Source organism: Opisthocomus hoazin, chromosome 1 (genome assembly GCF_030867145.1).
Source record: "Opisthocomus hoazin isolate bOpiHoa1 chromosome 1, bOpiHoa1.hap1, whole genome shotgun sequence".
Taxonomy (NCBI): Eukaryota; Metazoa; Chordata; class Aves; order Opisthocomiformes; family Opisthocomidae; genus Opisthocomus; species Opisthocomus hoazin.
The window spans coordinates 28,498,094-28,521,073 of record NC_134414.1 but is presented as its reverse complement, the minus strand read 5'-3'; the positions used below and the strand labels follow the sequence as shown (position 1 = coordinate 28,521,073).

At 44.1% G+C, this 22,980-nt stretch overlaps 1 protein-coding gene across 3 annotated transcripts in view; it reads right to left on the bottom strand.

Moving 5' to 3' along the window:
* Window positions 1-19,881, bottom strand: part of PDS5B (PDS5 cohesin associated factor B) — a 129,976-nt gene extending 110,095 nt beyond the window's left edge. For all 3 annotated transcript variants that reach the window (XM_075420258.1, XM_075420277.1, XM_075420267.1), the window contains exon 1: window positions 19,784-19,881. The gene's annotated coding sequence lies outside the window, so the exon portion shown is untranslated. The remainder of the gene's footprint in view (window positions 1-19,783) is intronic.
* Between the last annotated feature and the right edge of the window lie 3,099 nt (window positions 19,882-22,980).

The window sequence follows — 22,980 nt, the reverse complement described above, 5'->3', positions numbered from 1 at the left end:
AAAGCTTACATAAATCTGACCTAATCAAATACTCACACTTTTAAATCTATGGTTGCAAGACATTTTACAATGAGCTGCTGGGAATAACACTTTCTTCACATTCGCAGAGCTATCAGAAGCCTAAGTGAATTCAATAAATTGCTAGCATGGATAAAAGTTGCTGCATGTAGAGATTTAAATATATGTGTTTACACAGTACGTATCACTCCAACTAGAAGGGTACCCAAGAAACAGGATTTGCAATATTCATCAACTCATTCTCCACAATCAAGCAGTACGATCAGTGGTCTCTCCTTGTCATAGGCCATTCCATGGAGAACTTGTATTCTTGATGGTTTAGAAGACCCAAGAACATTTTCCCTAAATTGTCTCAGGGAATATTGTGAGGAAGTCAAATCTTTTTGATCTCATAAACCACAATACAGAGTTCACTCCAAAGTTCTGTTCGTCTGTCAACATGCTGTTTGTCACTTCCTTTTTATTATCAATATCCATTATTTCTGTGCCCTCAGTAGGTACCATTCTTGTATGAACAAATATAATCATTACAAATACTTTGAGAGCACTAACTTTGCTTCAACTACATAGCACGTATGAATAAATTGGTCAAGCTGTAATTTCCACAAAATATATAACAAGGTACTCTGAAGAGATTACTCAGCAACTTACAGCAGTGGAAGAGGCAGGCATCTTCCGACTTCAGCACGACTATTAATAAAACACAAATAATTTAATGATTTAAGCCACCTACAGAAAATTTTTACGTCCTGGTAAATTCCTGCTGTGTATAGCCGATTGACAACAATTGATCCAGATGAGAAGTGACTTAGGTGTTAAAGACTTACATAATGCAAGTGCCACTAAATTAAATCTATTACTGTAATAAATCTACTGCTAAGGAGTTATAACTTGGCTATAAAAAGCTGCTCCAAGCTGAAACTTGGCACTTCATTTTCTGCTATTGAGTACAATAGAGAACTTGAGTGTTGGACCAAGTGCACTTGTGTAAATCCAAGTAATTTTTCATATTGATTCAGATACAATGTCTAGATGAATACTTTCCATTCTCTTTTAGAAATGTTATATTACATTATACTATTTACTTAACTATCATTAAATGAAGATACTAGTATTATGCACAGTATCAAGAAAATGTTAGCTTCCGATTTCTGTAAGGCAGCACTACATATACTAAGTACTGATACAGGAAGAATTTACAGAAACCACTAATTAAAGGTCTTCTGGAATGAAGAACCACATTATAAGGCAAAGGCAACACACTCAGCGCAGCAAATGACAAGAAAAGTACTGGGTTTCACTACAGAAGTCTCATTAATGGCAATCCTTTGATAGTCAACACCCAAGTAACAACACCTGTTTAAATTAGGAAATGCTGTTTTTCAACCTTTCATTAGAAAATACGGCAAAGCGCATTAAGTTTCTACATTAACATGTTAAGTAAACACTAAACACTTTGCAGAAGATGAAAAGATGTGCAGGTAGTAACTGTGCAAGAGGATGTATTTTCAATAAATGTACAGAGGATTTGGAGGATTCAGGAAAAGAATTAACACATAATAACAAAGCACAAAACAGTAAGACAAGCCACGACACCAAAGTCAGTATATGCATGCTAAGAAACCTCAAGCAACTTACTTACAATACAGTACTCTCCCTTGAAATCAGTTAGGAAATGATCCCAGGCAACTCCCCATTACTGCTGGTAAGATTTTTTTTCTAACTTCATTAGAGAAAGCCTCCCAAAGATTAAGCAAGTAGACAATACTGAGTATGAATTTATCCCTGCATACAGCTCTCTCCAGTGGTGTTGCAGACACTTGCAGCTTCCACAAGACGGAAGTGACCCAACTTGTAAATTTCAGCATTTTTTCAGATGTGATCAAAAGCAAAAATGACAAAAATAAAATTGCCTCTTTTTCGCCATTATGAAACAGTATTGTCACTGAAATAAACCCAGTCTAAAATTAAAAAAAAAAAGATGAGAAACGACGTAACTGAATTGACCACTGAACCAATCAACAGCCTAAGGAAAAAAAAAATTGCCCTGTTATTGTGGGATCTCAGCTTTCATACTTCTACCTGAGACCAAGTAAAATAGACTGCAAGCATTACAATTATAATTTCTTATTTCTGTCCATGGCTGCACGAAAAGAAATGACAAGTGGATAAAAATTGGAAGACTACAGCAAAAGAGTCTGAGAGAGAAAGAAAAAGGCAAAACCACAACTGAACAAAGAAATACTGGTTAAGATTAAAAAAGTATAATTATTTGTTTCATAAAGTAGAAAAGAGTGTAGACTGACAAAATATGATGTTAGTAAAATAGACATCTGCAATATATTTTCCAGCCACATACTAAGGAAAACATTCCACCTGATTGCTTGTTAGGTGGTCATGTTATGCAAGCATACTATATAAAAGCTTAAAGAGGGGCAAGTGCATAACAAGCAGACTATGACCAGTCCTCAGAGCATTAAACACTCAATGCAAAGTATGCGCAATTACAAAAATGGCAATACTGCAAAAAAAGTGAAGTCAGTCATTCAAAGTGGCTTCAACTTAAAATTTGGTTGGACAGAAGCATGGCAGTTTTCACTTCATACACTTACTAAACATTTCTAGTCCTGTACTAAGTAATTGATTTTGCTCCACAAAAAAAACACAGCTCCTTAAGGAAACGGAAAAAGAATGCATAGGAGGAGCTGCAAATAGGCAGGATGTCATTATACTCACAAAATCAGAAATGGAGTATTGGATGTACAGCTTGGATACAGAGGATTTTGTGAAAGACAACACTTTTCCAGTGGGGAGGAGAAGCAGGGAGAAAGGCATGTGCAGAGAACAGAGGTAAGTTTCATTAAGTCTGAGAAAAAGCCATGAAGTCTTTGACAATGGCCTTTTCACCTTGACCTTCAAAGGATGAAAACTTCTCACATACTAGCAAACACTATGAAGTTTAGCTACACCAGAGAGGTTACTAACACTTCTTGCTAAGTTTTCTTGACAGTCTCCATTTAAAAAAAAAAAAATCAGTCACTTCAGCTTTGACTAAATACTTACATGACATATCCTATGTAAAGGATCTTCAGTTGAATGTTAATGACTCAGTCGTGTCCAAGAATAAATCCAAGATGAAGTAAACTAAACAATGTATCACAAATCTGACAGAGCTACCTAAAAAGATGGTAGTTTCCTTCTCCTCTAGAATACAAATACAAATTTAGGAAAACAGTACTCTTTAGCAGCAGACTATCATAGCATATTCTTTGCCCCCAAGAAAACCTGCCCAAAGCGTCTGAAAGCCACAAAATACACATATTCTATACAGACTCTTGATTTTAATAATACAGCCTACAAAACTTGTCATTATTGAGTACGTCCATGCCTTGACAGCCTATACTTTAGGAAGGTTTTAATAGAGTTTAGGAAAGAATACAGTAAAAAAAAAAAAAATACCTGGAGTCTACAATAAGGGCATGGTCTAAGCAAGATGAAAAATTAAGTGCGTATGTTGACCTAACTCAAGAAATCAGACTTCTCCCATCCTTCTTGTTAACCTTATGACTACAATAAAAATAAAACAATTAAAAAGCTAACTTGGTTGCTCATACAGAAGACTCAAACTAACCAGCACTACACTGAAACACGAGTGTTTTGTGTGAAGGCACACTTCTTTGAAATAATACTGATGAGATTTGAGAATGAAGCATGGTAATTTAATTATTACAAATGACACTTGGGGAAAATTATGCAAGATTGTAAAGCTCACAAAAGTTCTTTAAGATAACCATTGATGAATGAAGATTCATTTGATATGTTACCTCACCCTGATGTATTCACCTGGCTTCTTTAGGGGATACTCTGCCATTCTGGTGCTGGTGAGAAATCTGATATTCTGGTGCTCAAAATACATTTGTTAGGGACACACTTGCAATCCTGTTTATACCCCCAGAAAAAATGGAAACTGTAACTCAATGAACTACCAGTATCAGTTGAGACCATAAACACAAATGTACTGGACATCTTTTGGCATTTCATAGACAGTGAACCAATAGCACATGGGTCAGTTGCAGGGTAATTCTGCCTCCACTCCACCACATGAAACTATCGCACACACCCACATTACCCATACAGGTGGTTTTCAGAAATGTAAGAAGTGTTCACAACATTCCATCTGTACATCGGAGCTATACAAAACTGAAGAGAAGCAGTGAAATTTGCCCGTATGAGCCTCCTCATTAACTATTACTGCATCTAGGAATACTGCTCTGAGTGAGACACTTGGAATAAAAAGCCTCTTCTGTCAAGAAAGCCTCATGCACATAGTCGGATTACCAAAACTACCCTCTATGTCACGCTTAGTCAGGATACAGGTTTTTCTCCAGCCTGTACACACGTGACAAAAACTTAAGTTTCACAAACAACATCACACAAGTATGGAATCCGACAGGATGTATTTTTGCCAACATTTAGAGACGATGAATGTTTATATTAAATTGACACAAGTAGTGCATAAATAAGGTCTCTGTCTTGCAAGGCACAAATTGAAAGCAGAAGTGATTTGGAGATGTATACAATTCCCACACTGTGGTCACAGGCAATGTCCATGCCAAAGGAACAAAACTGAGTTTTAAGCTGTATGTCCCCTTGATTAGGGTGCAAGGAAAGTTTTCCTACTACTAAATGAACTCAAACAACCACTTAGTAATAAGTTTTAAGTAGTAATCAGAGCCCTCAAGACAGGAGAGTTGCACCACAAAGACTGGGAAATACAGAAATAGAGAGAGTTGGAGCCAAACCGAGATGGCCACTGTAAACAAACTAAAAAAAGAAAAAATTGCACTTCAATAGCTAAAACCAAGGGGAAAAAAAAAGTACTGCTGCATAGTAATGATTGGATATCAAGCAGATCTTGAACAACCCTGAAGTCAGCTGAACACCCATTTTCAAAGAAACAGCAGGTAAAACTTCATTCTTGTGACAACTGGTAACAGGTATATTCAGTCAGAAGTTACTGTGTCTACACTTAAGACTGTCACATTTCCAAATCAAAGCAACTGCACAGACACCATCTGAAAAGTCATGAACCAATGCAGTATGCAAAACTTTTTAAAGTTACTTAAAAATCAAGGTGTACTGCACCTCAATTTCAAAAATTTTAATTCACTTTAAAAATTAAGGTGTAATAGAAGAAAATAAAGGGAGCACTGTCACTAACAATGCAGAGCAAAATAGTAATACTGCCACTACAGCTGAACTAGTTTGATAGCAATAATATTTGAAGAGTTTTGAAAAAATCTGCATGCTAAAGTCAGAATTTTAAATATAGGGATAAATGTAACTTCTGAAGTTATCATATTACCCTGGGACAATTCATGTTTGATCAGTCTGTGATAAAACAATTTGCACTTTCCTTGCACCAAAAATCATTTGTTACGTAAGTATTAAAGTGAAAGTCATAGACGGATGGATGTGGAGATGGATCAGATTGTCATTCAGTAAAACACTGAAAGAAAATATTAAAGATATAGAAATGTTTATAAGTATAAAGACTGCATTTGAATGCTCAAACAAGAATATAAGCTATAAATCTGAAAGAAAATCAACTGTTCAGGGAAAAACAGGGAGTTAAAGGGGCGGTCCTCTACCTAGGTACAGGCATAGAAAATCACTGCAAGACTACACACTAGTGCTATGGAACATTATTTCTAGACAACGTACTCCAAAAAAACAAACCAACCGCCACAATACCAAAATCTCAACATCTAACATAGAGTTTAAGGCACTGAAAAGAACTTGCTCCGAATACTATGTACAACTACCAGCACCTATCATCATGCACACAAAGTCTACTACATCAGAAGAGCGTACCTACATAGGCAACGAGACAGTCAGAAGAATCGGTGGAAGAGAGGCAGAAAACACTGTAACTACCAGAAATATTGAAAGATCCCACCCAAAGAAAACGAACCACCATAACACAAAAGCTCAAAGATAAAGAGCTTACACTGAAGAAAACCTGATAATTAGAGGAAGACTTCTAGTTTTTAAATTAAAGTTAAGGAACAACATTCTGGCCGATAACTGAAACAACATATACAAGTTAGAACACAGCAGGAACTTGATCAGTACACAAAGGAAATTAGTATCTTGCTGTTGTAGGCTACTTAAATAGTTATTTCAAAAAGCAGATCTTTCACTATACAAAACACTTCTTTTACCAGAATCATGAGAAACACTGGCAGAAAGTTCTTAGACTGGTACTCACTAAAACAAGAGAAGAACTAACAACCAGCCTAGGTATCAAAATTTCACAATATCGCTAGTCTACGACCACAGTTTTTGCACATCCCTCTTTTAGCAGGGAAGCTACTTTAAGATTTAGTAGAGCAAGAATGATTTGCTTCCTTCCTCCAACAATTGGAAAGGAATGGGAGGTAGAGGCAGGAATTATTATCCCTTTACATTAACTCTATTTTCAAAACAGCATAACAAAAAACAGTCATAGAAGCTTCAGACATCTTGCATTACATAACTGTAGAAGGCTAACATCTGTAGTACTTCTACACAAAAGGAGAAAAGAAAACATGCAAGAATGGCACGGAAGTCATGGCGAACATTGGGGAACATGACCAAAAGCAGCACTGGGGAACTACAACAGACACACGTTAGACACAAATCAAGTTTAATCATTGTACTGCCCCTTGGGAAGAAACAACACTTCGTATTATTTTAGCATACCATTTATTTGGTAAAAAAATGCCTTATTGAGCCTTACCACGAAAGTTTGTTGGAGTTTTTTGTAAGAATTAAAACCAAACAACAACCCTCCCCCCAAAAAAACCTTAAGAATACTAGCATGGTACCACAGAAGCAAACCAACATTTTGCAAAATTTTGCAGATGGACAACCAACACAAAGTTGCTTTAGTAACAAGTCAGAATTTGTATACATAACTGACACTCCTTATCATTTCTAACTTTGTATATAATGTTAAAAAATACAAAATTAAATGCCTCACACCCTTTTGCAAATGATTTAATACAGAATTACTACAGATGAAACAAAAAATGCTAATGGGATGTATTGAATTATGAGAGCTAAAAGAAAGCATCGGTATTGCACTGCAAAGTCAGATGCTATGCTAAATAACACTGCATCCACTCCTAATCAATATGACTTATAAAGGAATATTTATATTAATTAAGGGATAGGCTCATAAGGGTGACATTACGGTGGATGTGTACTACAGGCCACCTAATCAGGAGGAGGAGGTTGATAAGGCCTTCTACAGGCAGCTGCAAGCAGCCTCACAGTCACAGGCCCTGGTTCTCATGGGGGACTTCAACCACCCTGACATCAACTGGGAAGACCATACAGCTAGGCAGGCACAATCCAGGAGGTTCCTACAGAGCATCAGTGATAACTTTCTGATGCAAATGGTGGAGGAACCAACAAGGAAAGGCACTGTGCTGGACCTTGTATTAACAAACAAGGAGGGACTGGTGGAGGATGTGAAGGTTGGAGGTAGACTCCGCTGCAGTGACCATGAAATGGTCGAGTTCAGGATCCTGCGTGGAGGAAGCAGGGTGATGAGCAGGATCAAAACCTTGGACCTCAGGAGGGCTAACTTCAGCCTCTTCAGGGAGCTACTGGGAAGAATCCCGTGGGCCAGGGCTCTCAAAGGCAGGGGGGTCCAAAAGAGCTGGTCGCTCTTTAAACATCACTTCCTCCATGCTCAGAAGCGGTGCATCCCCCCAGGAAAGAAACTGAGCAAAGGAGGCAGGAGACCTGCAAGATTGAACAAGGAGCTTCTAGTGGAGATCAGGTGGAAGAGAAGGGTCCATGGAATGTGGAAAGAGGAACAGGCCACTTGGGAAGAATACAGGAATGTGGTCAGAGCATGCAGGGATGCGATGAGGAAGGCCAAAGCCCACCTGGAATTGAAGCTGGCAAGGGATGTCAAAAACAACAAGAAGGGCATCTTCAACTACATCAGCAGCAAAAGGAAGGCTAGGGACAATGTGGGGCCGCTGCTGAATGAGGCGGGTGTCCTGGTGACGGAGGATGTGGAGAAGGCAGAGCTACTGAATGCCTTCTTTGCTTCAGTCTTCAGTGCTAAGACTGGCCCTCAGGAATCTCAGGCCCCGGAGGTAAGAGAAGAAGCCTACAAAGAGGACGACTTTCTCTTGGTCGAGGAGGACTGTGTGAGGGATCGCTTGAGCGATCTGGACATCCACAAATCCATGGGCCCCGATGGAATGCACCCACGAGTGCTGAGGGAGCTGGCGGATGTCATTGCTGAGCCACTCTCCATCATCTTTGAGAGGTCCTGGAGCATAGGAGAGGTGCCTGAGGACTGGAGAAAGGCCAATGTCACTCCAATCTTCAAAAAGGGCAAGAAGGAGGACCCAGGGAACTACAGGCCGGTCAGCCTCACCTCCATCCCGGGAAAGGTGATGGAGCAGCTTATCCTGGAGGTCATCAACAAGCAAGTGGAGGAAAAGAAGATTATTGGGAGTAGTCAGCATGGATTCACCAAGGGGAAATCATGCCTGACCAATCTAATAGCTTTCTACGATGGCATGACTGGCTGGGTAGATCAGGGGAGAGCCGTGGATGCTGTCTACCTAGACTTCAGCAAGGCTTTCGACACAGTCTCCCATAACATCCTCCTAGGGAAGCTCAGGAAGTGTGGGCTGGATGAGTGGTCGGTGAGGTGGATTGAGAACTGGCTGAATGGCAGAACTCAGAGGGTTGTCATCAGCGGCGCTGAGTCTAGCTGGAGGCCGGTAACTAGTGGTGTCCCCCAGGGGTCAGTACTGGGCCCAGTCTTGTTTAACTTCTTCATCAACGACCTGGATGAAGAGTTAGAATGTACCCTCAGCAAGTTTGCTGATGACACCAAACTGGGAGGTGTGGTAGATACACCAGAAGGCTGTGCTGCCATTCAGTGTGACCTGGACAGGCTGGAAAGTTGGGCAGAGAGGAACCTGATGAGGTTCAACAAAGGCAAATGCAGGGTCCTGCACCTGGGGAGGAACAACCCCATGCATCAGTACAGGCTTGGGGCGCACCTGCTGGAGAGCAGCTCTGCAGAGAGGGACCTTGGTGTCCCGGTGGACGACAGGTTGACCATGAGCCAGCAGTGTGCCCTGGCTGCCAAGAAGGCCAATGGCATCCTGGGGTGCATTAGGAAGAGTGTGGCCAGTAGGTTGAGGGAGGTTCTCCTTCCCCTCTACATTGCCCTAGTGAGGCCCCATCTGGAGTACTGTGTCCAGCTCTGGGATCCCCAGCTCAAGAAAGATGAGGAGCTACTGGAGAGAGTCCAGCAGAGGGCTACGAGGATGGTGCGGGGACTGGAACATCTCCCCTACGAGGAGAGGCTGAGGGAGCTGGGCTTGTTCAGCCTGAAGAAGAGAAGGCTGAGAGGGGACCTTATAAATGCCTACAAATATCTGAAGGGTGGGTGTCAGAAGGATGGGGCCAAACTCTTTTCAGTGGTGCCCAGTGACAGGACAAGGGGCAATGGGCACAAACTGAAGCACAGGAAGTTCCGTCTGAACATGAGGAAGAACTTCTTCCCTCTGAGGGTGACGGAGCCCTGGAACAGGCTGCCCAGGGAGGTTGTGGAGTCTCCTTCTCTGGAGATATTCAAGACCCACCTGGACAAGGTCCTGTGCAGCCTGCTGTAGGTGACCCTGCTTCGGCAGGAGGGTTGGACTAGATGACCCACAGAAGTCCCTTCCAACCCCCAAACATTCTGTGATATTAGGACAGGACACACCAATCTTAGTGCCAAAATCACATTCAACTGGGTCTTTTACAAGTAGAAGTTGTCTACCCAGATGGCTTGTATCTGTCTAACTTTTTTTCCAACTAGAACATTTTTATTTGCTTTCTGCAAAACTGTGACAGAAAGCCACCAACTAAAAAAATAACTGTGTCCCTGAAGACAGAAGAACCACCCATAATTGTGTTTACAAAGTATAAATTAGATGAAGACTTACCACAGCCTGGTGAATTAAGTGCATTAGTGGCAGGTTTTGAAAACCACAGGACTAGAAGAAACATCAAGTGACAAAGTCTAGTCATCTGCTATCATACATTAACCTACCAGTAAGATCATCTAAAATAAAAATTGACACTGAAGACTCTTTTGATGTTTCAATCTGCAAAATCTTAACTTGCCTTTGACATCTATCTCTGTGCTTGACCAACAGGTAAGCTCTCTTTGCCAATAATGTATATGCTCCTGTAACTTCTTTTAATAGTTATCCATCTCTTGTCATTATTTTGCCCTGCAGCATTGTGTTTTCACAGAATGGTTGATGTTGGAAGGGACCTCTGGAGGTCACCTGGTCCAACCCCCTTGCTCAAGAAGGGTCGCCTAAAGCCAGTTGCTGAGGACTGCATCCGGATGGCTTTTGAGCATCTCCAAGGAGGGAGACTCCACAATCTCCCTGGGCAACCTGTGCCAGTGCTTGCCCATCATCACAGTGAAAACATGACGCCTCCTGTACAGAGGGAACCTCCCATGTTTTAGTTTGTGCCCACTGCCGCTGCTCCTGACACTGCGCACCACTGAAGAGAGCCTGGCTCTACCTTCTTTGCACCCTCCTTTCAGAACTTTACATACATTGACACATTTTAATCCTCACTTAGGTACAAACAGGAGCGTACGTACTGTTACAGCTATGCCAGCCTTTTTAATAGTAAATTTTCAAACTCCATGGATTGTCTTCCTGTTTGAAGTTAATGCTTAATATTTAGTTATCCTTCAGCTGCAACTCATCAGTCACATTAGGACACAACGAAATGGAATGAAGCTGTGTCAGGGGAAGTTCAGATGGGACATTAGGAAAAGGTTCTTCACTGAGAGGGTGGTCAGTCACTGGACAGGTTCCCCAGTGAAGTGATCACAGCACCAAGCCTGTTAAGAGTTCAAGGAGTGTCTGGATGACGCTTTTAGTTGTATGGTTTAGTTATAGGCAGTCCCGTGAGGAGCAGGGAGTTGGACTCGATGATCCTTACGGGTCCCTTCCCACTTCAAATATCCTATGTTTTTATGACATATTCACTGCACAGTGATAGCCAAACTCTTTGTGTGCATTAGTGTGTAGTTCATGCTTTCACTCATGCTCAGATCTGTGCTGATACGCAGTAAGGCCACACACCTTATTTTACTAGACTGGATCACTTCCTTACAATACCATGTACAATTGTACCTTACAATACACTCCAGGCCCCCAAGAAGGACAAAAATCTACCCAGGAGAGAAAACTAAAGCACATCAGCACTAACAAAACAACAAAAAGCCCTACACATCCCCCTACTGGTCTATGTTCCATACACCGAAACAGTTAGGAACACAAGCAACACCTACAGAAGATAACAGTTCAAAAAAAAAAAAACAAACACAAAAAAACAATAGAAATTAATCTTTACTCATTGTTAAAAGGACGGGGCTTGCACTTGAAAGCAGCAAGCTTTAAAGTATTAATAAACAGATATAGCTGCTTGCACTATGACTGTAACCATACAATCAAGGTAAGACAGTTCAGAGAGTTTCCACCTATTACTTAAGGTGGAAGAACTGAAGAACTGTTCATGTGCACGTTATAGGTTGCTGTCTCCTGATTCCCCTAAAGTTAGAAAGTCAACACAGCCAAAGCTCGAGATTAACAAACATCTCTTGTAAATCCTGCTGACAACTGCATCCATCACTAATCTACCTGTCTGCTCACAGCCAGATGTTGTTCCTTCTTTAGCAGAAAAAAAATGGAATTGTCCACACCTTAGCCAGACTCTCAGCTCGACAGCAGTCCATCTTAATCCAGGTTCTTAAGACAAAAAGCTCAGTTTAGCATGGAAACAGCTGACGTATGGACACACTTTTACCATCTCCACTGCAGGGACCAACAAGCTCCATCAGGCAAATGGATTAGAAAGTTACGTGGTTATGGGAGAAGGCATGCAACCAAGAACCAAAGTTAAGGGGAAGCGGGGGCAGGGCGTGGGAAGCACCACACAAAACCTCACAAACCCTATCTACCACAGTTTAGGAAGGCTGGAAGTCTAAGAAGTGTTGATCAAGGTGAGAGAGGAAGTAGAATTTACCTGGACAATGAAGTACTGGAATCAGAAGGCTGAAGAGGTAAGACGACAAACTAGACAGAGAAGTCACTAGAGAGACCAGAGCAGAAAGATCAGCTGTGGGGTGGGAGGGAAACACACATCCAGCACAACTCCATCCTTTCTAGGGCCTGCAGTACAACGTGCAATCATCACACGTTAACACTGCTCTTCTACCAATAATGAGTATTTGCAAGAATCCACTGAAAAGCTCTTGCACCTCATCCCACTTAACAGAGAAAAACGTAATACTACTAATAGCCTTCCATTATTTTAATTAGTAGTAGCTACACATAGCTAAAGGTTACAACCTAATGACTCACACAGGAGCACATCCACACAGTGAATCTGTTCACTGAATTTCCTTAGAGAGGAACAGCAAGAGTATGAAAATATTTGCAAAATCAGTTATTAAGTGTTAGGAAACATCAGAATTAAGATTTCTTATACAGTATTAAAGAGAATACTCACAAAGGAGCTGATCTACCTGATCCTTCACTACCTTCTTCCACACCACAGGACTTCTTTCTCATTCAAAGCAAAGCAGCTACTCAATTTTTCTCCTTGCAATTTAATGTGTGTCCCTTATTACACCCTGTTTAAACCATACTCTGAAGAGACTTGATTTCCTACTGGGCTTCCATACAGGGCTCACCACTGTAACACGTTGCCATGTCATAAAAATTAACTTGTTTTCACAACACTTCCACAAAACTATTCATAAAAATCGGTATTCTTCCCAATTTATAGATGAGTAGCCCGAGTTACAGACTGAAATTTAAGAACTATCCACCAATTTTGCCTACACATAGAAGTCTCGGGCACAACTTTTTAAAGTACGCCATGTTATCCAGCACTATGGAAGAAACTCAAGCTGTTCTTGAGCCAAGCAGAAGTAACCAGGGTCTACAGCCTGTCTCCCAGGAAATCAACACACTACTAAGCGACTCTTGAAGTTTGCTTTAAACTGACTTATCTGTGATCACAAGAAACTGACAGAAAGAAAGAATTCCAGTATTCCAAACTGACATTCAATAAACAAAATCACCGAATCACTTTCGTTTCCCACAGTCACCTGTCAACTCATTTCACATTTTCCAGCTTTTGGAAAATACGCCAGCCAAGTTTGATATCCAGCTCCAACTCCTAAACACAGCAAGTTGAAAAAAATTACATATAAATCATCATCACTAAAGACTACCATAACATGTAGTTATGAGGACAGAAATTAATTAAAACTGTTTCCTTTTTTTAAAGAGAAATTGCAATTTAAATACTGGTTGAAGGCTTTTTTGTATGTAATACAGAAGATTAAGGGGTCAATGATCCACTAAGAAATAAGAAGTTCCTCTGAATGCACTCATCATATAGAACACCGTACGAAGACCCTGATGAAGAGCTTATACAGCCAACATTTGCAGCTTGGAGGAGACTTTCAAAATGTTTTGAGTTCTCAAAGTGCAGATATACCAGTCGTGAAAAATGAGCACAGAATATTTTTTTCTGAAAAATATGCATGCATGAAAATCTCTATTCTTCATTCCCTCAGTTACAGAAATGCTTCCAGTAACTAAGGACTGCATTATCTAAGCTGGGCAAATTGAAGGGAAATACATCTCCTGCTTGCTATTTCGCTGATAAAATCCCTCACAAATCTTCTGCAGAGTTTATCTATTCATTCTTTCTTTGTTTTCCAAAAACCAGGAAAGCAAAATGTTATAGCCTTCTTCTGACTAGTTCATACTCTCAGAGGAAGAAAACCCAATGTAAACTTTATTACATACCATGAATTAGGTATCCACAATTTGTCTCCCTTGGACCTTTGAAAAGCTCTGGGTGGCACACAGAGTGTCCACAGACATCATCCCGCACAAAAGCTTTCACAACTTGATGGTGTAAAATGCTATAGTCTCTTCCATACAGCAAGTTTGATCTCCTTCTCTGACCAGGTGACCTGCCTAGTGGATGAGGGAAAGGCTGTGGATGTTATCTACCTGGACTTCAGCAAAGCCTTTGACACTGTCTCCCACACCATGCTCCTAGAGAAGCTGGAAGCTCATGGCTTAGACAGATGTACTCTTCACTGGGTAAAAAACTGACTGGATGGCGGAGCCCAGAGAGATGTTGTGAACATAGTTAAATCCCGTTGGTGGCCAGTCACAAGCGGTGTTCCCAGGGTTCAGTTTTGGGGCCAATCTTGTTTAATCTCTGTATCAACGATCTGGACGAGGGGATCGAGTGCACCCTCAAAAGTTTGCAGATGACACCAAGCTGCGCGGCAGTGCCGATCTGCTGGAGGGTAGGAAGGCTCTGCAGAGGGATCTGGATAGGCTGCATCGATGGGCCAAGGCCAACTGTATGAGGTTCAACAAGGCCAAGTTGGGTCACAACCCCATGGAATACTACAGGTTTGGAGAAGAGTGGCTGGAAAGCTGTCTGGCAGAAAAGGACCTTGGGGTGTTGGTTGACAGCCGGCTGAACATGAGCCAGCAGTGTGCCCAGGTGGCCAAGAAGCCCAACAGCATCCTGGCTTGTATCAGGAATAGTGTGGCCAACAGGAGTAGGGAGGCGATCATGCCCCTGTACTTGGCACTGGTGAGGCCGCACCTGGAGTACTGTGTTCAGTTTTGGGTCCCTCACTACAAGAAGGACACGGAGTTGCTGGAGTGTGTCCAGAGAAGGACAACAAGTGTGGTAAAGGGTCTAGAGAACAAGTCTTATGAGGAACAACTGAAGGAACTGGGGCTGTTTATTCTGGAGAAGAGGAGGCTGAGGGGGGACCTTATTACTCTCTACAACTGCCTGAAAGGAGGGTGTAGTGAGGCAGGTGTTGGTCTCTGCTCCCAGGTAACTAGTGATAAGACAAGAAGCAATGGCCTCAAGTTGGGTCAGGGGAGGTTTAGATTGGATATTCTGGAAAATTTCTTTACTGAATGAGTGGTCAGGCATTGGAACAGGCTGCCCAGGGAAGTGCTGGAGTCACTATGCCTGGAGGTGTTTAAAAAACATGTAGATGTGGCACTTCAGGACATGGTTTAGCAGGCATGGTGGTGTTGGGTTGACAGTTGGACTTGATGATCTTAGAGGTCTTTTCCAACCTTAACGATTCTACATTTCTACACACAGGAATGAACTACACACAATGCTTCACACCGAATTATCAAACAACAAAATAATTACCAGAGATAGTACCACACCTAACAGTAAACCACCTACCACCTCTGTACATCTTCCCCACGAAAACTCTTTCAAATTTTCAATAGGTAGGTGGGGGGGGGGGGGGCGGGGAGAATCCTACAGTTAATAAAGTTTCCAGAAAGTATCTTCTGCTCACTTTTTATAAGTGATAACTCATCTCAATTTTTAAGAACAGAAACCTAACAAATGTCGTGCCAAACAAAGATTTCCCAGAAATCTGATTGTCTTCACTGAAACTCTACATCCAAGTATCAAAGCAGTACCAACAGAAGTAGAACAATCAAACTCAAGGTGGCTCAAAGACTACATACAGAAAGGTATGATGTACATTTTTTTTTTTAAATACTCCCTCATGAGCAATACGTTTGCACTCAGTGTGGATAACTGTTCATTTTCTTTACTTTTTTTTTTTTTTAAGTAGTTGCTGGGTTTGGGGTTTTCCCCCCCCCCCTTTCTAAGACTTTCAGAATCTTGACTCTTGCTGTTAAACTGAGCTACAATGTGGATACATAGGGGATGTCTCAGAGAGAACCAGAGGCTGCTTTGAAAGCAGTTGTGGACAACCAATTGGCATACTTACACAAAAGGTGGAAAACCTCACTCAACAGTTACTTTCTAAATGGTTAACAACTATGCTTTAGCTGAATCCAGTCCTCTTTAAAAGGGCTACAAAATGTAGCTTAGCTGACTACACAATGGAAGCAATTAAGACAATAACACTTTCGATTGCTAATTTTGTGTCTTTTTTGTCCATTAAAAAATGTGCAAGTGAAGCATCTCATTTCAGCAGCAGAAACATCCACCAGGATTTCTAATTAAGTCAGAGAAAAAGTACACACAGTTAGTATTGTCTGGAATCGATCTTTAAAGAACAGAGTCTAAATTAGAAAACCCCAGATGGGGTCCCGATCCCTGGTTACGGTACTACCATATAAATGGTGACAGACACAAGGTGATTAGTACAAACATACCCATCTGTTCCCAATGACGTATGGCGCTTTTTAAATTATTATTATTTCTTGAAGCATATTAATATCAAAGTTGTCATGAGCTGAAGTAACCGAGCTGAAGATCAGGCAGTATAAAACAAGCAAAATGATGCAGAATGTTTTTTCCAGTGCTTACAATGGGATGTGAACAAGTAAATTCCACAGATGGGGACAAAGTAAAGGAGATCTTCATCCTCAGAACCTACTTCAAGGACTGCCTCGCACTTTAGAAAAGGTTGAAAAGCAGTATATGCAGAGACAGAAGCAATCACCTTTAAAAAGTGTGGTGACGTTAACATTTTGATTCTTCATAACTAAGTTAAAATATTAGTTGTATTTCAGGAAATTGTTTCAAGTTAGATGTGTTACAATAACTATTCCCACTAATAGCATTTTTATTATGATATCGCAAATGTTCTAAAGAGCTGTGACTACATTCAACTGGAGATGTCGCCAACAGAAGAGCAATAGGTATGTCATTCACATACATGCATAGTCTTAACTTTTAGATGCTCAACCCCTGAGGACAAGGAGAGGTTTGGGTTGTTTATTTTTTTAAAGCATGTATTTTGCAAGTCTTTAAAAGCCTGAACATGATTCCTTCTCAGATCTGTCAATGCTGTTCAAATAGTCCAGAGGATCTACAAAAATGGTAAAGCAATGCAACACTTCGCCACCAAGGATCATCACACTAGCACGCCCCTTTAAAAAAGAGTCTCCTCAGCTCCCCCTTACCGGTTAGTTTCGAGGCTTTCAATTCTCTCCGTCTTTCCAAAGATTACTTCAGGGTACAGTACTGACATTTTGTGCTAACAGTAAAGACACTTTTACTTTAGAAACATGTTAAAAAGAGTATGATACATTATCTTACCACTTGTCAGTACCACACACCAGAACGACTTTTTGGTTTTAATGAAGGAACTTGTCTGAAGAGGGGCGGGGGGACTGTGTCAAGAAAGAGGAAGGTATGTACTTGGGCTAAGTAACATTAAGAAAAACTGGTATTAGAATGAAACTGGTAGGGAAAAATAACAAGTTGTAGTATCATGTTTTCCTCCATTTCCTACTTTGCATGCTTTTACTGGTCACCTTCACATTTTCTTATTCATTGCTCCCATGAAAACTCTCCTTGAGCAACAAGTAGCTTTTATCACCTCTTCCAAACTCAGGTTTAAAGAAAACACATTTACTTCAAAAATCTTTAAATGCAAATCCCTTACTAAAAGACCCCTACACACACCCACACAATCTTTTACTCTTCTGCATGAAAATAAACTGTGTGACTGAAGAAAGAAATAGACACAGAGGGAAAAAAGCAGAACCTGAGAGCCTGTTAGGGAGCAACGTACCCCAAAAGAAAACGCATCTTTCTTGATCTACACAAGGTAACAGAGCCTCCTGCTCTAGAGTCAGAAATGGATAATGCCTGAGGTCATGTCCATATTTCATTACTACGCTTTTCTAAATGCTAGCAATGACTGTTGGTTTTTATATTTTTAATTACAGCTTAATAATGACTTGGCTGACTTGTTCAATTTAAGTTCATAAGCTTGCTAGATATAGCTTAAACCAAACATTTATATGACACCCAAGAAAAAATAGCATACAAGTGTTCTACACATGTGTTTTTCCATTTTAATTTATTTAGCTGTTTCATCAAAAACTGAACTACAGTTTATCCAGTCTGTACAGCAGCTAGTAAAGGGAATGCTAGAGACACACAGACAAATACTACCGTATAAGAACTATACAAAAAAAACAACCAAACAAAATGCCACACACACAACCACGCCCCTCCCCCCCCCAGCAATAAAGTACAACCTTGCTTCAAAATGCAGACTTAAGATGTCATGCAAGTACTACAGCATTAAAGTGCTGAACTACTTTCTGCAGTAGCGGACGCTTTCAAATGCCGGTGACGAACACGATACATACACCTCCGCTAAACTATCTTTACCCAATTGTCTGTCACTATCAGTTTTCTTTTAGGGTGGTCTGAGCATAGCACACATTCAGCTGTTTCGCATCTTTTTGAGATATTACTCAACACAAGTAAATGTAATATTTGGGGCATATCTATATTACATACAAAACACACCAAGCACAATTCCTATCATCTGAAAACTGAACTAGTTTGGAAGGGGAAGGAATGCACGTCATCTTATCTCCTTCACAAAATGTGATTTGACACCCGCCTTCAACTATAAAGCCACTCTGATTTTCAACACTCCTTCTATTCCACATCCAGCAAAATCAGTTACAGCGAAAGCACCTATCCAGCAAGCACAAAAAAACAAAGACCAAAACGAGAATACTTCAGCAGTTGTGTTAAACGGGAAAAAAGAACATCTAACAAAATAATCACAGCTCCCAGTAAGCAACCGTGCAGGAAGCAAACATAAAAGTCAGAACAAGGCTTGCACAACTAAATCCAGGTCTGCAGCTCCTGCAGACGTTTAATTCCCCAGGACTGTTCACTATCGCTAATTGTTGAAGAGCAGATAGTGATTTATTTGCAGCGGGGTGAAGTTACAGACTTAGATTCCTGACCAGAGGCTCTCAACGTAAACAGTATATAACCTATAAATTAACCATTCTCCATCTGGCAATTCAGATGTAAAATTCATAGTTTTACACCTACCAGGCGGCGGCAACCACCCCCCCCCTTCCTTCCCGAGTGCTTTCTAACAGAGCCTGGTGCAAAGGGGGAGGGAGAAAAAAAAAAAAAGAAGAGGGGAGGAGAGGGGAAAAAAGAATAAAAAAGGCCAGCGTGAAAGAAAGGGGTCTGGCACAAGTAGGGACCCACCAAGCCCGGGTCCCCGGTGGCCGCCGCCTGCTCCCGGCTGCGGATCACCGCTAAGTGCAGAGCGGAGGGACCGAACCGGGCGGGGGTGCGGGGAGGGGTGCGGGTCCCCTCGCCAAGCCCGGACGGCCGCGCGAGACGGCGGGAGCCCCGCCGCAGCCCGAGCGGGGACTAGGCCGGGGCACGGGGCCGGGAGGGGACACCCGGGGAGCCGCGATCGCTCACCGCGGCGGGCGAGCGGCCCCGCCGCCGGCAGCCGCCCACCGAGCCGGCTGGGGCGGGGGGGGGGGGGTGAATGCGAGCCCCAAACCCCGCGCTGAGCGAGGGGCAGCGCGCACCCCCGCCAAGGTCACCCCCTCGCCGGGCCCCGCCGCGCCCGGGGGGGCGGCAAATTTAATTTGTGAGGAAGGGGGGAGGGGAGCAGCCGCGCGAAGGAAGGGGCGAGGGGGATGGGAAAGGGGGGAGAGGCTCCGCCACGGGCCAAGGGGAGGTCTCCCCCCCCCCCCCCGCTCCCCCTCCGCCAGCGCCAGCCGCGGAGCTCGGTCCGAGCGGGCGCCCCCCGCCCCCGCCACACGGAGGGAAAATGGAGCGGGGACGGGGTGGGGGGTAACCGCGGCCGAGGTGCCGGGCTCCTTACCCGGCCGCAGCCGCCTCTCCTCGCTGGTCCCAGGCGGGTCCGCTCCGCGCTGCCGCCGCTCCGGGCTCGCAGAGGAGCTGCCGCCGCCGCCGCAGCCAATCGCCTCTAACCCCCTCCCCTTCCGCAGCTCGCCCCGGTCCCCCCGTCGGCTTCAAAATGGCGCCAACTCGTCTCCGGCTGCTCCAATGGAACCGCCGGGGGAGGCGAGCGGCGCCAGCGCGGGGCGGCAGCGCCCCCTGCCGGCCCGCGCAGCGCTGGACCCTCCGGTCACAGAGCCCGCGGACGCCGCTTCCCCCGCGACCCGGCCCGCCGCGCCGCCCGGCAGCCAGCGCCGTGTGGATGGCAAAATAATAATTTCCCCCAAGAGAGGATATAATAAAGGATTATTAAAGCAACAAGGAATCGGGTCGCTTAGCTGCGGAGAAGGAGCAGCAAGCGCAGCAGGAACGGCTCACCGAACCCTCCGGTTTCGCTCCGGTGAGCGCGAGGGTTTCAGGGGCACCCTCGGAGGAGCACGCGGGCAGGGGGGCGATGCGACTCCTTCCCACGGCCGCAGATGAAAGGCTACACTGCTGAACGACGCGTCGGAAGAAAATGGAAGTGTTTAGAGTGTTACGACTTGAAAAACGTAAATCATACTCAGCAGATCTGCTGAAGTAGTCTCATGGCTTTGTCCAGTGTGAGAAACCTACTCCAACGGCACCTCAGCCAAGGCACTGTAACTACTCGTGTTTTAAACCTTCAAGTAAGTTTCCTCAAGCTTGCTGAACTTGCCAACACATTGTAGCCAGCTTGCCTTCTTTGCATTCAGGTTTTAAACTACATCCTCATCGTTTGATGACGGCTGCGCCAATCCCACCAGGATAAATCGCAGGACTGCTACATAAAATACATTTTTTGGGCCCCAAGCCCCTCTTCCCCCCCCCCCCCCCCCCCCCTTGTTTTCGCTTCTGGGTGAATCGTGTTTGTCCCGCTCTCGCTGAAAACAAAACTACTGCAGCATGGGCAGCAAAGGGAGGAATATTTTATCTGACCATTTTATATTAGCTGTTATTGGGAAGGATCCTGCGCTTGCAGCCAGGGATACAACTGTTTCGTGCAGGCTGCGGGGAGACCTGATTGCAGCTTTTCAGTACTTAAAGGGAGCCTATAGGAAAGATGGGGACAATCTTTTTAGTAGAGACAGCAGTGACAGGACGAGGGCTAATGGTTTTAAACTAAAACAGGGTAGGTTTAGGCTAGATATAAGGAAGAAATTCTTTACAGTGAAGGTGGTGAAACACTGGAACGGGTTGCCCGGAGAGGTGGTGGAGTCCCCATCCCTGGAAACATTCAAGACCAGGTTGGACAGGGCTCTGAGCAACCTGATCTAGTTAGCGGTGTCCCTGCTCGCTGAGGGGGGGTTGGACTAGATGAACTCTAGGGGTCCCTTCCAACCCAAAACTTTCTATGATTCTATGAACGATCCTCCCCGAGTCCCCCCACTGCCGCCTGCCTGGGCTTACCCGGGCACAGAACCTCCGGTGGCGGAACACGCCCGTCCCCTGCGGAGCGCTTGCTCGGGGGAGCGCGGACGCCCACAAACCAGCGGGAAAGTTCAACGTTCGCGCAGCTCTGGCAGCCGCAAAACCCGTCGCGTAGCCGCGAAGACAGCCGCTGTGCCGCCATGCCCCGCACGCCGGCCCTTCGCCCCGTCCCGCCGTGGGAGCGGGGCACCCCGCGCTGCCAGCTCCCCTCGGGACGAACGCCCGGAGCGGCGAGCGCGGCCCTCGGGAGGGAGCCCGTCCGACGCCGCTCCCCCCGCCCCGCCGGCCCCGGCCCACAGCCCGCGGCCGCTCCGCGCCCGGGGAGGCGGGAAGCGGCCCGCGGCTGCCGGGGGCGGCGCCGCCAGGCCGAGGGGGCCGCGGGCGGCAGGAGGCAGCATGGAGCCGCCGTTCCCCAGCGCCCGCTAGCCGGCACGCCGCGCCGAGACCTCCTCGCACGCCCGTGTGGCGGCTCAGCTAGACGCGCTGTCGGGGAGTTTCCTCACAAAACAGTTCGGAAGGTGCTAAGGACCGACGTTCTGCCCGCAGGAGGGAGCAGCAAGCACCCGGTCCCATTTGGGCGCGGTCCTCCAAGCGCCGGCCGCGTTCCCCGAGGGCGGACTCGGACTCTCCCACGAGAAATGTCACGTCTCGCAGGGCGCTGAGGGCTGTGAGACACTTGAGAAAGACTCCAAATACTGACACAAAATAAGTATTTTGCTGACAGTACGACACACAGACCATCCAGGTGTCATTCAGTGCGCACCCCCTTTTCGAGGTCATTGATGAAGATCCAAGATTGTTGCGTAAAACATCAGTAAACCCAAACATTTCTGGAGGAGAGCGTTGCTGACTTTTCTCCACCCTGGAAAGTAACCATCAAACTATACTCTCTGCTTCCATCCTTCAAGCAGATACCGAATTCAGAACAGGACATTTACTCCTATTCCATGGTAACTTTGTTGAATAGTTTTTTGTGAGGAACCTGCACAAATGCTTTTTGAAAACACAAGTAAGTTCCCTGGTCTGTCTTTTGTCCACACAGCTCCTTACTCACAAAGCTGCCAGTAGTCTGTGACGGTGTCAGTATCTCCCTCCACAGAAAATACGCTGCCGCGTTCCCAAGGCATGAGGTTTATCCATGCGCCCAGCGATCTCACTCTTTCATGGTACTGGCCTTTCGGTGTGAATAGGAGTAGGAACAACTGTCAAGGTAACACCACCACCAGCAGATTCACTGAACATTTTTACTGGGTCTCCTTCCTCATCACAGCAACCCTGAGGCATTTCCATGTATGAATCTCTCTGTATGTTTTGCTTTTAAGTCCCTCCATTTTATTCACTCACGGACTTGAACCAAGGAAGTATATGAAGACATATCAACTTTCAGGATACTTCAAAACACAACAGATAAACATCCTAACTTTACCAGTCATACCTTTATTTAAATAAGACCTCTAAGATATACCTCACACGACTGAACAGATGGGGAGCCTGGGAAGAAAGCTGACAGGTGAGAAGTGACATAGACTTTCAGAACACCCCAGCATCCCACTGTGGGATGAAGGAAGGTTGTAAGGAAGCTGGGTCCTAGAAAGACTCAATGCTGTAGACCGCAGCAATTCCTGCCAATTCACTACAGTGAAATATTAGAATTGCCTAACAAAATCCTAC